Source organism: Protopterus annectens, chromosome 12.part0 (genome assembly GCF_019279795.1).
Source record: "Protopterus annectens isolate FY-2018-M chromosome 12.part0, PAN1.0, whole genome shotgun sequence".
NCBI classification, from domain to species: Eukaryota; Metazoa; Chordata; order Ceratodontiformes; family Protopteridae; genus Protopterus; species Protopterus annectens.
Window position 1 is genome coordinate 852,622,579 of NC_056746.1, and position 12,750 is coordinate 852,635,328.

The window sequence follows — 12,750 nt, forward strand, 5'->3', positions numbered from 1 at the left end:
TGGCCACCATTTCCAGGGTCTGAGACTGCTCCATAGGCCAGGCATAGGTCACTTCTCAGCAGCTTGCATGATGGTGAGTACAGTGACTGGTCTTTCAGTCTTTCCATGTATGTCATGTTTTGAAAGCCCTGAATTCTCCCAGTCACAAAACTCTGTGTTTTCTCCAGATGTCCGGTGAGGTACAGATGGAAGAGAGAATTGTACTCCGTTAGTGGTCTGATAAAAGTAAAGTGCAGTAGTAGGGTTGCCACCTTTTCAAATGCCCAAAGTGGGACATTTTTGTAGAAATGTGAGATTTTACAGGACAAAACATACCCATGGAGAGCAAAAAGGCCAGAGCTTCACTTTTCAGCCTAAATAAAGTTTTTTCTTGTAACATTTGAGTTGCTTATGCTATTTCAGTAAGATTTTGGTGTTTTAGATACAAAATATTTTTTGTGCCCTAAAATCTCAGGACATTTTCCATGTTTTAGTTTTCTTCATGGGACACAACTGCCCAAAGAGGGACTGTCCCTCACAAAGAGGGACATGTGGTAACCCTGTGCAGCAGAGCTATGACCTCCCTGGTCTTGGATGTGTTGGTCTTATTTATAAGGTGCGCAATATAGAATGTGTCTCTCACCACCTTGGACATATATTGATTGAAGTGTGGATTGCTATCAACATATGTTCCCAAGTCTCGCAATGCTGTGTTTGAGCCTAGAGTGGTGCTTTGTATATCATAATTAGCAGGGATACTTCATTTCCAAAAGAGACAATGAGGCATTTTTTGGTTTAAGGTTCAGTCTGTGAGTTTGGCATCATTCAAATGTCTGCGTCAGCCCCTTCTGTAATATGTTAACATAGTTGGGGGGCTCTACATGACTGCATCCAGTTGACAGTCATCTGCAAACTTAGTAAGCCACAGGCTGTCTACCTTTGCCTGGTCCTCAGAGAAATACTTTCCAAACAGTTGAGGGCCCAGCACAGATCCCTGTGGTATTCCACTGGTAAGTGGTATAGTGTTGGAGGTGCAGTTCCCAACTTTAACAGTGTGTGTTCCATCAGTGAGCCAATTGGTTATCCATTTAGTAATGTATGGGTTAATCCCCAGATGGGAGATTTTCTCTATGATACCTGAATGGGGGATAGTGTTAAAGGCCTTGGATATCTCAACATAGGCAGTATGTTCTGTTATCCCTCATCCAGGTCACTGAGGTCAGTATCAAAGAATTCCTGTAGGTTTAATAAGCAAGCTCTACACTTGACAAAACCAAAATGGATCAGGTCAAGTGTGTTGAAGGTCACATATGTCCTGTGGATAAGGTCCATACTGATCCCTTCCCTAGCCTTGCAGATAAAGATTTTTGGGCTTATGGGGCAATAGTTCTAGTTATGCATGCTAACAGATTGATGTGCATTGCTTATCACACAACATTTGGCATTAATTTCTGTAGTGTAGGAGACATGTGTGCGAAAAAAATACTGAGACACCAGGGTTGCAGTGCATGGGTGGAGGCAACACATGGTTGTGTTGTAAATATGTGACATATTGTTAGATAGGGCCTTTATTTTGTTTTGTTTCCACATGTAATTTCATGTCATAGACAGGAAATGGACAGTAAACAGCAATAATACATAATAATATTTACTTTCCCATAGCACTGCAAGCAGCGGGTTTATGTGACAGTTGGCAAAGTGTTTGCACATGTGAGATACTCATTTTTAATACCTTCCATGTTTGTGCATAGCTAAACGAGCTGCATTGCTAAAGTCTGAGAGTTAGTACTGACTCTATAAAACACACCTGCTGCTTAACTGACACTGTGGCAGCAGATGTAAATGTATTGGCACGTTTCTTTTTTGAGCCCAGGTGATACTGGGTTCAAATCCAGGTGTATCTAAAACTTTTAAATAAACAGTGATAATGCAATTACATTAATTCTTTATAGCAGGTGTGTTGGGGGTTAAGCGAGATTGCATGGAGATAACCGCGGCATTGTAGCACTTAGAGACAGTAAGAATTGAGTCCTCACCCACTGGACTTTTATCATTGTCCCCTTACTCCACAGGCGGCTATAGTGCTTGATGTCCTCTCCACCTATTTTCCATGAGGGAGACCAGCCTCTACAACTGGCATAGGCATACACCAGTGGTGCAGTGCACAACCCTTCGTATCATCTCTGGCATCTCCCTGCAGATGATGAAATCACCACCTTTACCACTGCTCCCGGAGTGTAACACTACACCAGCTTCCAAGGCAGTACCCTGAGGGTACAGGTAGTGTAGGGGTAGCAGAGGCAGTTTTGCCAGGTTGGATTCCAGACATGCTGGGGATCTGTGCTGGAGCTAGTGGGGCTGGCCTACCTCACTGTTCTGTGTAGCATTTAGTGATGTGGTACACATGGATGACATGGAGACATTTTGAAGACACATAATAGAAAATAAAAAGAGAGATATGGGTTGGGGTGAGAGAAAAAAAGAGATAAAATGAGTACAGTCATATGGAACATACAATGCATTAATACAATTATACAACTCTTTTATCAGAAGTATTACATTTAAGTATACACCCTATACTACAGACTGCCGAAAGTAATCCTTGAAATGTGCATATATTGCACATATATGTGTTCCAATTATACACATTACACTTTACAGCAGGGCATTTGTGCCACTGGTATAGAGTTTTTAATTTAAGGTAAAGAAAGATGAAGAAATAACAGTATTGTATAGTCATGAATTGTGGTATTTGAACACACAACCTCTGACTACAGTCTAATATTGAACTCTTACAATTGGTTTGTGCTGCAAACTAATGCATGAATGTTTGCTTTTACAGTTAGGATATCCATGCTCAATCTGATACAACTCTATAAAAGATGAAAAAAGCTATCTTTAACTTTTAAAGCTACAATAAGACTTCACTTCTGCTGCATGCATACCACTTGCTTCCTTCAGTCTCTCCATTTGAGCAACATGAGCCTGCTGATTGAACTCACATTTAGTGGGAGTTGGAGAAAGAACAGAAAAGAACAGAAGAGTATTATCCATACCAGTCTTGTCTATATTTTCTAAGTCTTACAAGTACTTCCTTATTGTCATACTTATACAGCTGTGGGATGTCCACAGTCTCAAACTCATGCAACCAACAGTTGAAAGTATTCCTTTCAACTTTTGATTGCATGAGTTTGAGACTGTGGACAACAGTTAAAAGTATCCCTTTTTCTCCTGTGTAGGTCAGTAAAATGATGCCTACATTGCTCTTCAGTGTGTGGGATACCAGTGACACTGGATACAGGCTGGGCCAAACTATTCCACACATCTGACTTGTACTGGGAGCCTGCATTGCTCCCCTGCAGAAGCCTTTGGCTGTGGTGCATTACCAGGAGTCCAATAAATATCCTGGACTCTTGGACACCCCACCTCTGTGCCCTAAACTTGACAACTTCCCCTCCATTACTTTTCTCCTTGTCCCATGTTTGTGCTAAGCCCTGCATTACGCAAACACTGCCCCCCCAAAAAAGAAAAAAAAAGGGTAAAATAGTTGAAATGAGAAAAAGCAATCTATGACATAAACACTACAAAATGTTAGTACACGTGAGATATTTCTACTTAGGTCTGGATTTGAACTTTCATTCCAATGAACTTTCAGGCTTTGCCACACAAATAGCTTTGCAGCAAGGAACTGAAATCATTCTGCATACAATAATATGAAACCGTACAACTGTTATTTGTACATTTATTATTTTTGGATGTATTGCACAAAGTGATCACTCAACCAGTTATAAGTATTGTTTGCAAATATATAGCTCTGTCTTACCTCTCTGTGTTTGTTGGTCGTTCTTCTCTTATCTGACCAGTAATCTGAAACATGTAGCCTGTAAGCCATTCTATATCATTGTCCTTAAAATGTGTGAAGATATTAAATGGCAATAATATAATATGGAATTGCCAACAAATGTAGGGGAGGTTGGATGTTAATGAACAGAACATGTGAATTGTGTGCTGCTTACTTACATTTCCAACCTTGACAAAATTACATTTAACACTTTGTAGGTCTAACCTGACACACCCACTGGATGTGGGGCAGGCTGCATTTCTGTTCTGTTTTCCTTCTCCCTAAAAGTAATCAGTCATAGTTAAAATCCATTAAAAACAAACACTGAGAGAGTGCTTGCACTATGTTTATATATGATACACAGAACCAAGTATTTGGGATTCAGCAAATATAATGGGTTCACACCTCATTTGCATCTTCACCGTGCTGACAGCCCTGAATCCACATCATAAGAAGGGAAATGTATAGCTAGAGAAACTGAAGGTGAGGAGACTTGTTTATGTGGAGAACAAAGAAAAGAGGTTCTTACTTGGGATATATCTGCACAGAGGATTACTGAACTTGAGAAGGTAAGCTTGTATTTTATCAGCTACATAATGCATATGCTGAAATTATATATATATATATATATATATATATATATATATATATATATATATCTATACTGATTAGCAAAGGCTTTTACACTTTTATCTGTTGCATTAGTTAGAAGTGTACTGATTGCATGGGCATGTTTTGTCAGGCCATTTCACAGGTATACATGATTGACAATGCCTTAACATTGAATGTTCTGTGTTAAATCTATAGACATGTTTCAGGGACAGTTCATTTGATAGCACTGTTAGCATTTCAAAGACAAATTATTAGAAAAATGTCTCATCTGCCTGTTCTTTTGGAGGTGGAGGAGCAAAGCCGCATTTCTGTTATGGCACAAACAAGGATATGTTGCTATTGGTACTCTCCATTTTTTGCATCCAACCTGTTCATATTTCAAATCTCTAGACTGTTTTATGTTTCTTCAGTGAGTAATGCTGAAATTCTACCTTTTTTGTTTTATCTGGGGACAGTTATTTTGTATTTATGTGATACTTATGTGTATTATCCTTCTGTTGTCTTTTAGGACACCTAGGACTATGCCATCAAGACATCTCAATCATTGAAAACCACCCTTCACTGACCCTAAGAATCAGATAATTGTTGAAGATTTTAGGCAACATTGTGCCTTCCTGCTTGAGAGGGGACATGGAAGCATGTCAGACAGAATGCACATTTGGCAGCAGATAGTCCCAGATGTTAATGCAGTGGGTGGTCACATCTGGACACATGACTAGGTGTACCATAGGTTCACTGACGTGGTCTCATCTGCATGGAGAAGAGCATCTGCAGTGGCCCATGATCAGATGGGTACAGGGGGGGGGCCTGCTACAGAGCCACCACTAAGAAAATGAAAAGTTCCTGTCCACTGTCAGGGAGGCAGACAGCTCCGAGGAAAGTTCAGAACAACATGTCCTTGTCATGGGTGCTACTGTTTCAGGAAAAGCAAGCATGACCCAGGAGGACCTTCCAGGTAGGCTTTTGTTTCTCAATTTTTAAATACTGCTATATAGTAAAACAATTTAAATCAGTACTTTAGTTCTGTTTCACAATATTTTTTTTTCAGGGGAGATTGAAGATTGCTACAGTTAACAACACATTCTTATTGATTACACATGGGCTTAGATTGGACTTGTCACCCAAGTTCTTGTTGAAAGTATAGTTAATGGACATATAAAGGCAAAAAAGTATTACCCTTCTGTTATTGTTAATTGTGATAATGTTATCCTTACCTTTTGCTTAACTTTTTCCAGGGCCATCTGGCATATAGAGCTTACCATCATCTGCACAAGGTAAGATAAACATTTTTATGTCAGTCTTCTTCTTTTTTCGGCTTTTTCCTGGTTAGGGGTCGTCACAGCGGATCACTGTTCGCTCGTGATTGGCAGTGTAGTTTTTACAGTGTTGAGTTGCCAGCCTGGTGTCCAACCTTCCACAGAAGGAACACACATGCACGCACTCACACCTAGGGCCAATTTAGTGTGTCCAATCCACCTACAGCATGTCTTTGGGATGTGGGAGGAAACCGGAGCACCCGGAGGAAACCCCTGCAACCGCAGTGTGGACATGCAGACTCCGCACAGAAGGCACCCCAGCCGAGAATTGAACTGGAGAACCTCTTGCTGTGAGGTGACAACGCTAACCGCTGCACCACCATGGCCGCCCTAAACATTTTTATGTCAGTACTGATGAGCAATTAAAAGAAATATTTTAATGTGTGATGTTGATGTCAGGACTGTTGTGTGTATTGATGTACTGTCTAATAGTGGCACCACTATGTTGTTATTGTATACTGGACTGTAGTAAAGTATTACTTGTTCCTGTGTTTGTTGCTTATTATCACAGGTGATCCTGACAGTGGAAGTGTGGGACTTCTACCACCTGATGTCAGAGTATTAGCAGACTCTGAGGATGATGGTGGCCAAACAGAGGCACAGTCAGGGGGGGTGTAGAGTTTGAATCTGACTCTGAGGTTGGCATACAGCTATTACCTGAAATTCCATCAGACACTGATAGAAGGTCCATGCCTACTCATTCCAATGAGCCCTCAGATATTGGACAGGTAGAGGGTGAGACATTCGATCAGGGAAGTGTGGCTATTGTGGCTTCAGTGCCTGTTGACTCTGGCCATAGCCAAAGTATAGGCAAGGTGCCATGAAGGAGGGTTGTTAGGGGTGCTCAGATGAGGCCTGCTGTCCATCCTCCACCTGCTCCAGGTGACCCTTCCCATGTCACTCAACATATGTTTAAGGCCATCATGGAGGCACAAGCACATTCCCATAGGTGCTCCACAGAAATGCTTAAGATTGTAGATGTGGCACAGGCTGACATTCATGACTGCCTCCATCATGTTGTCAATCCAATGGATCAGATGAATGACATGTTGGAATGAGTGGTATCTGTGATAGAATATCTGCTGGGAGGACAACGGCATCCTCATGAGTGTAGGTCAGCCACATCATCTGCTGTTATCCAACATGGCCGTACCTGATCATGCTCCTATAGTGGCAGTACTTCCACTGTTCCATCAGTGGATGAGCTGTCCATACTCAGACATGGCAGGCCATGGGGTCATGATCCTGGGCATACTTGAGATGGGAGCTTGTCCAGCAGACATCAGTCACATTCAGGTAGCAGCAGTGCATCTGATAGTGGGCATAGACATGCCAGTGCAACTCCTGGCAGGCACAGTTCTCATGGTCAGGGATGACAGTGATAAACTGCCACCTTTACCATGCATGGCTCACACCTGTCCAACATACCAAGATGTAGCGCTAGCATAGAGCTTGACTGTGTTCATGCAGACACTCACACACCAATTTTACCTGGAGGACACCTAAAGGCACACAAACAAAAGTTACATGGTTCAACCTTGCAGCTTAAAACTCATTTTGTCGCACTGGCCATTCATTGTTTTATCCAAATATCTGTCTGCTTCTCTTTCTTACTCACACACACTCACTGAACTTTTGTGTCAGCCTTGGCTTCCTGCCCCCCCCCCCCCCACCCCCATGCCCTGTGCAAGTGAGGATTGCTGTGCCATATCCCTGCTTTGTATCTTTTGGATTGAGGGATACATAAGCTTTGTGTCTGATGCTCAGGGGACATAGCTGACTTAATGCTTAGTATATCTGCATTTGAGATATTGAACTGGTAATTGTACTTTTGACTTATATTGGTTTTAGAAAGTTAGGCAGCTGATAGCATCAAAAATGTTCATGTTTATTGTTAATGATCTTGTGAGGGTTGTAAAGTCTGAAACTGTAATGTGTATCATTACTTTCTAACTTCTCTCTTTAATGATTTTCCAGTACAAACGTATAGTGCTAAACTGAGGGCATGCAATAACCATCACTACTTTTGAAAGGTATGACTGTGTAAATCTTTGATGCCTGAGGCCTACTACATGATAGTGGGCACATATAAATCAAAAAAGTCTCTGCTGTCACATGTTAAGGTAATTTCTGTACAAATCTCCCACCTTTTACTTGCTTACACTACCAAGTAACATGCAAGGATATGCCAGTCATTCATATTATTACACAATACACTCCAGATTCAACACTTCCCTTGTAAATCCAGCAGTTGCAACAGTTTTAGTTCAGGGCTGACTCTGTCTGATGCAAGCAGTACACAGCCAGTACATGGGGAGGTAAAGGTTGTGAGAGTTGCCTGGGATCAATGTTACTATATGTATGTGCATAAGAGGAAGATTTTAGGGCCTTAGGTGGTGAGTGAGTATGCTATGTACTGTCTGTTAGCCAATGCGAGGGCATATTGAGCATGCCTACATCTACCAACACCCATAGCAGCTGCTGCTTCCTCCTTTGACTCCTCACCTGCATGTGGTTGTTGTGACCTTGCCATTGGTGGTGGGATATGTGCTTCTTCTCCTTGTTGATCCTGTTAAAGCTGTTTCCTCAGAATGATGCTGTGTAGCATGGCACTTGCTGTGAATATTTTAGTACATCTCCATGGATTGTACTGCAGGGATCCCGCAGATGTATCTAGGCACCAGAACCGTGACTTCAGTAGCTCAAACACATGCTCTATGATATTTCTGGTTTGAGAGTGTGCCTCATTTATGGCATCCTTCAGTGGATGTGTGTGCATTTCTGAGGGATGTCATCGGCCATGGTTTCAGTGCATAACCTGCATCCCCCAGTAAATGATTCTGTGGGATATCTTGCCTAGTGAACATCTGATACAGTTAGGAGGTGTGCCAGATATGTGAGCTGTGGAAACTGCCAGGGTTGCCAACATACACATTCAAGATGATTCCCTTGGCATTACACATAACTTGGTAGTTAACAGAGTGAAAATCCTTTCTATTAATGTAGACCCTTCCCTGTCCACTGGGTGGTGCCTTAATTTCTACATGTGTGCAATCTATGGCACCAGTACTTCAGGGTAGTGTGCTACAGGGTAGCACTCCTGCATATTACTGGCCCTATCCGCAGGAGTATGGGGAAAATATATGTGGTCACTAGCATGTTGGAATATAGCATTAAAGAAGTGATGCAGGATCCTGGATCTGATACCTGTGACATCTGCAGCATGTCCCCTGTTGGTCCCTGAAACGTACCTGTAGCTAAGATTCTAAGTGCTACATATACCTTTGTCTCCACTGGATGGGTTCCCCTTGGCTTGCCCTGGCTCTGAGTTGAGGACAACAGAGCTTGCAGAGTTCTTGTAGCATGTCCCTATCCACTGTGTAGCACTCTACAATGTCCACATGATGTAGGTTGTGATACGTTACCCGGGGTCTGAAAACTCATCTCCTTCTTGGCCTTGTTGGTCTATTAGCACCAGAAGCATAGACTTCAGCCTGTTGAACATAAACATGAATTAAAGCAACAGCAGTCCCTAACCTTGTTTCTGTGTAGACCCCTTTATGTGGCTGTATTCTAATAGGTTTTGGAATTCACAGGAAAGAACAGCACTGAGTCTACACAATTGCTTTATAGCTTGTTGAATAGCTCCTCCATCTTGCATTGGCTGATTAACATAAAATTCAGCTGCTTATGCTGTAATTTGCATGCCACTATGTTTACGTTGTTTGTATGGCTGGGCGTGGCTCTACACACTATGATGAGTGACTTAATGAATCCAAAACAGTGTGCTACAGTGTGCATGTCAAGGCATGACATGCACACAGTGTAAACGGGCCATGCAGACTTTATTGAATCTGGCTGGACTTTTTTTTGTGTATAAACTTTCAGTACAAGAAACTGAAACAGTCAGGTCACATTTTTACCCTGTAGTTTTTTCAAGGTGAAACAGCACTGCAGAACTGTAACAAGGTAATATGTAGCTATATATATATATATATATATATATATATATATATATATATATATATATATATATATATATATATATATATATATATATATATATCTACTTTGGATGACCGAAACGCCAGTTCGTCGACACGCAAAGCACAGAGACCAAACAACCGAAAATGAAGGTGATCGACAAGGTGAAATCCCGACAGCCGAAAGACCGACATGGGCAACGTGTGAGCGCGACTCGGTAAGTGTGCAATAGTGAGGGATTTAGGGTTAGGAAGCGGACAGGTAAGTGTGCGATAGTGAGGGATTTAGGGTTAGGGTGTGGGAAAGGTGAGTGTGCGGTAGTGTCGGACTTAGGGTTCGGGTAAGGTAAGTGTGTGATAGTGACGGACTGTAGTTTAGGGGTGGGTTAAGTGAGTTAGGGTTAGGGTGCGGGTAGGGTGAGTGTGCGATAGTGACGGGCTTTATGTTTTAGGGTGGGTTAAGTGAGTTAGGGTTAGGGTGCAGGTAGGATAAGTCTGCGATAGTGATGGACTTTAGGTTTAGGGGTGGGTTAAGTGAGTTAGGGTTAGGGTGCAGGTAGGGTAAGTGTGCGGTAGAGTCAGACCTTAGGGTTAGGGTTTGGGTTAAGGTTAGTGGATATGTAATTGTGTGTAATGTGTAGTTTACGTTTTGTGTGTCGGTGTAATGGTGTTTGGTTTTGTGAGTTGGTGGTATTGTGTGTTTTCAGTTGTTTGGTCTCGGTGTTTTGCGTGTTGGCGAACTGGAATTTCGGTCATCCAAAGTAGACCCATATATTTATAGTTTCACCCTGCTAGATAGGGGTCCAGGGAAGTAAATAGTGTGGGAAGAAATAGCCAGGGAATTGTTATGGCTAGGCTTGTATAGGCTGTAGGACCGATAGCTTAGAACCAACCTATGGACTTATAATCACGAAATGCAGAAAGTGCAAAATTATAAAATCAAATATCTCGAATTCACGGTTATGGCTTTACATTACGTAACGTGTGGTGTATACGTGGGATGTAGTTTGATGTGGTGCATGGATTTGCATGGAGTGTAAGGTAAGTGACTTTTTTTAAGGGTTTTGGGTGAGTGTTTGAGTGTGTGTTAGATTGTTGTTAAGTTGTATGCGTGGGTTAGAGTTGGAAGGTTAACGTATGAGTGTGTAATTGGATGTGTTGGTGTGTGTGTGTGTGTGTGTGTGTGTGTGTGTGTGTGTGTGTGTGTGTGTGTGTGTGTGTGTGTGTGTGTGTGTGTGTGTGAAGGACTGTGGAATGTTTGGGTGTGAGTGTTCTGTCTGTTACTGTTTGTGCGATCTCAGAGTTAGTATATATAAGTAGGGGGGGTGTGAACGGCACAGCACCCCACATGGAGGGTGCAGGGGGGCTTGCCCCCCTGCTTTTGTGTAGTGTAGGTATTAGTGTGTTTAGTGGTTTTTTTTTGTGTTTATTTGTTTTGTGATGTGGGTGTTGTGGTTTGTGTGTGGTGTGGTGTACGCTGTGTGCTCGGATTTATGGTTTCGGCTTTGTATGGTTTCAGCTTTATTGTCTCGAAATTCTGAAATTTGAGGTTTCATCATTTCGAGATTATGAAGTGAAACTATATATATCAATATCTATATCTATATCTATATCACTATATCTCGATATCTCTCTCTCTCTCTCTAAACATATATATAATATATATATATATATATATATATATATATATATATATATATATATATATATATATATATATGGGTCCCCTTCACATGGTCGACATTTTAGAATGTTGAAGACCATATGGCTGAGACCATATGATCCACATTTGAAATGTTGACCATGCGGACCCGGCATCTCCATACAGTGTGGAATGGAAAGATTTCCATCTTCTGCACTCTAGTGAGATCTCTTAGTTGGTATATTTAAGTTCAGGGGGGGATGCAGTGGGGCATAACCCCCCCCCCCGCTAGCAGCATGAAGGTAAGTTTTTGTTGTGTTTTTTTTTTTTTTTTTTTATTCAATGGTCGCTATTTTGAATGTCGATCATATGGTCTCGGCCATAGGGTCCTCGACATTCTGAAATGTCAACCATATGAAGTAGATCACATATATATATATATATATATATATATATTGTTGTTTGTTTTTCGGCTTTTCCTGGTTAAAGGTCGCCACAGCAGAACTCCAGTCTGCTAATGATTGGCAGTTGTTTTTTATGGTGTCAAGTTGCCAGCCTGACACCCAACCTTCAAAGAAGGCAAGCCCATTCAACGCATGTCTTTCGAACGCCCACTCAACTGCAGGAGGACATGCAGACTCCACACAGAAGGCACTCCCAACCCAAGCCGAGAATCGAACGGGAGAGCCTTTTGCTGTGAGGCAACAACGCTACTGCTGCACAACCGCGGAATACATATATATATATATATATATATATATATATACATATATATATATATATATATATATATATATATATATATATATATATATATATATATAAGATATATATATATATATATATATATATATATATACATATACGGGTCTACTTCATTTGCCCTAACTTCCAATTGACTGACACCCATTTGCCCGACCCCATTTGACTGAAATTTCATTTGACCAACACTTTGCCCGACACTTCATTTGACTGACAAGTATTATTGGCAAGTAAATGGAATATGTCCTCTTCCCCACTGTACTGCGACCCTGGAGTTAGAATATAAAGTTAGGGGGGATGTGGGGGGGCACAGCCCCCCCCCCACAATGGGGGGGTGTGGGGGCGAAGCCCCCCACTTACTTTTGTTTTACTAAGCAATATGAAAGCAAAACCAAATAATATAATATGAAATTAAGTGGGGGGCTTCGCCCCCCACCCCCCCATTGTAAGGGGCTGTGCCCCCCACACCCACCTAACTATATATTCAAACTCCAGGGTCGCACTACAGTGGGGAAGGGGACATATTCCATTTACTTGCCAATAATACTTGTCAGTCAAATGAAGTGTCGGTCAAATGAAATTTCAGTCATTTGGTCTTGGGCAAATGGGTGTCAG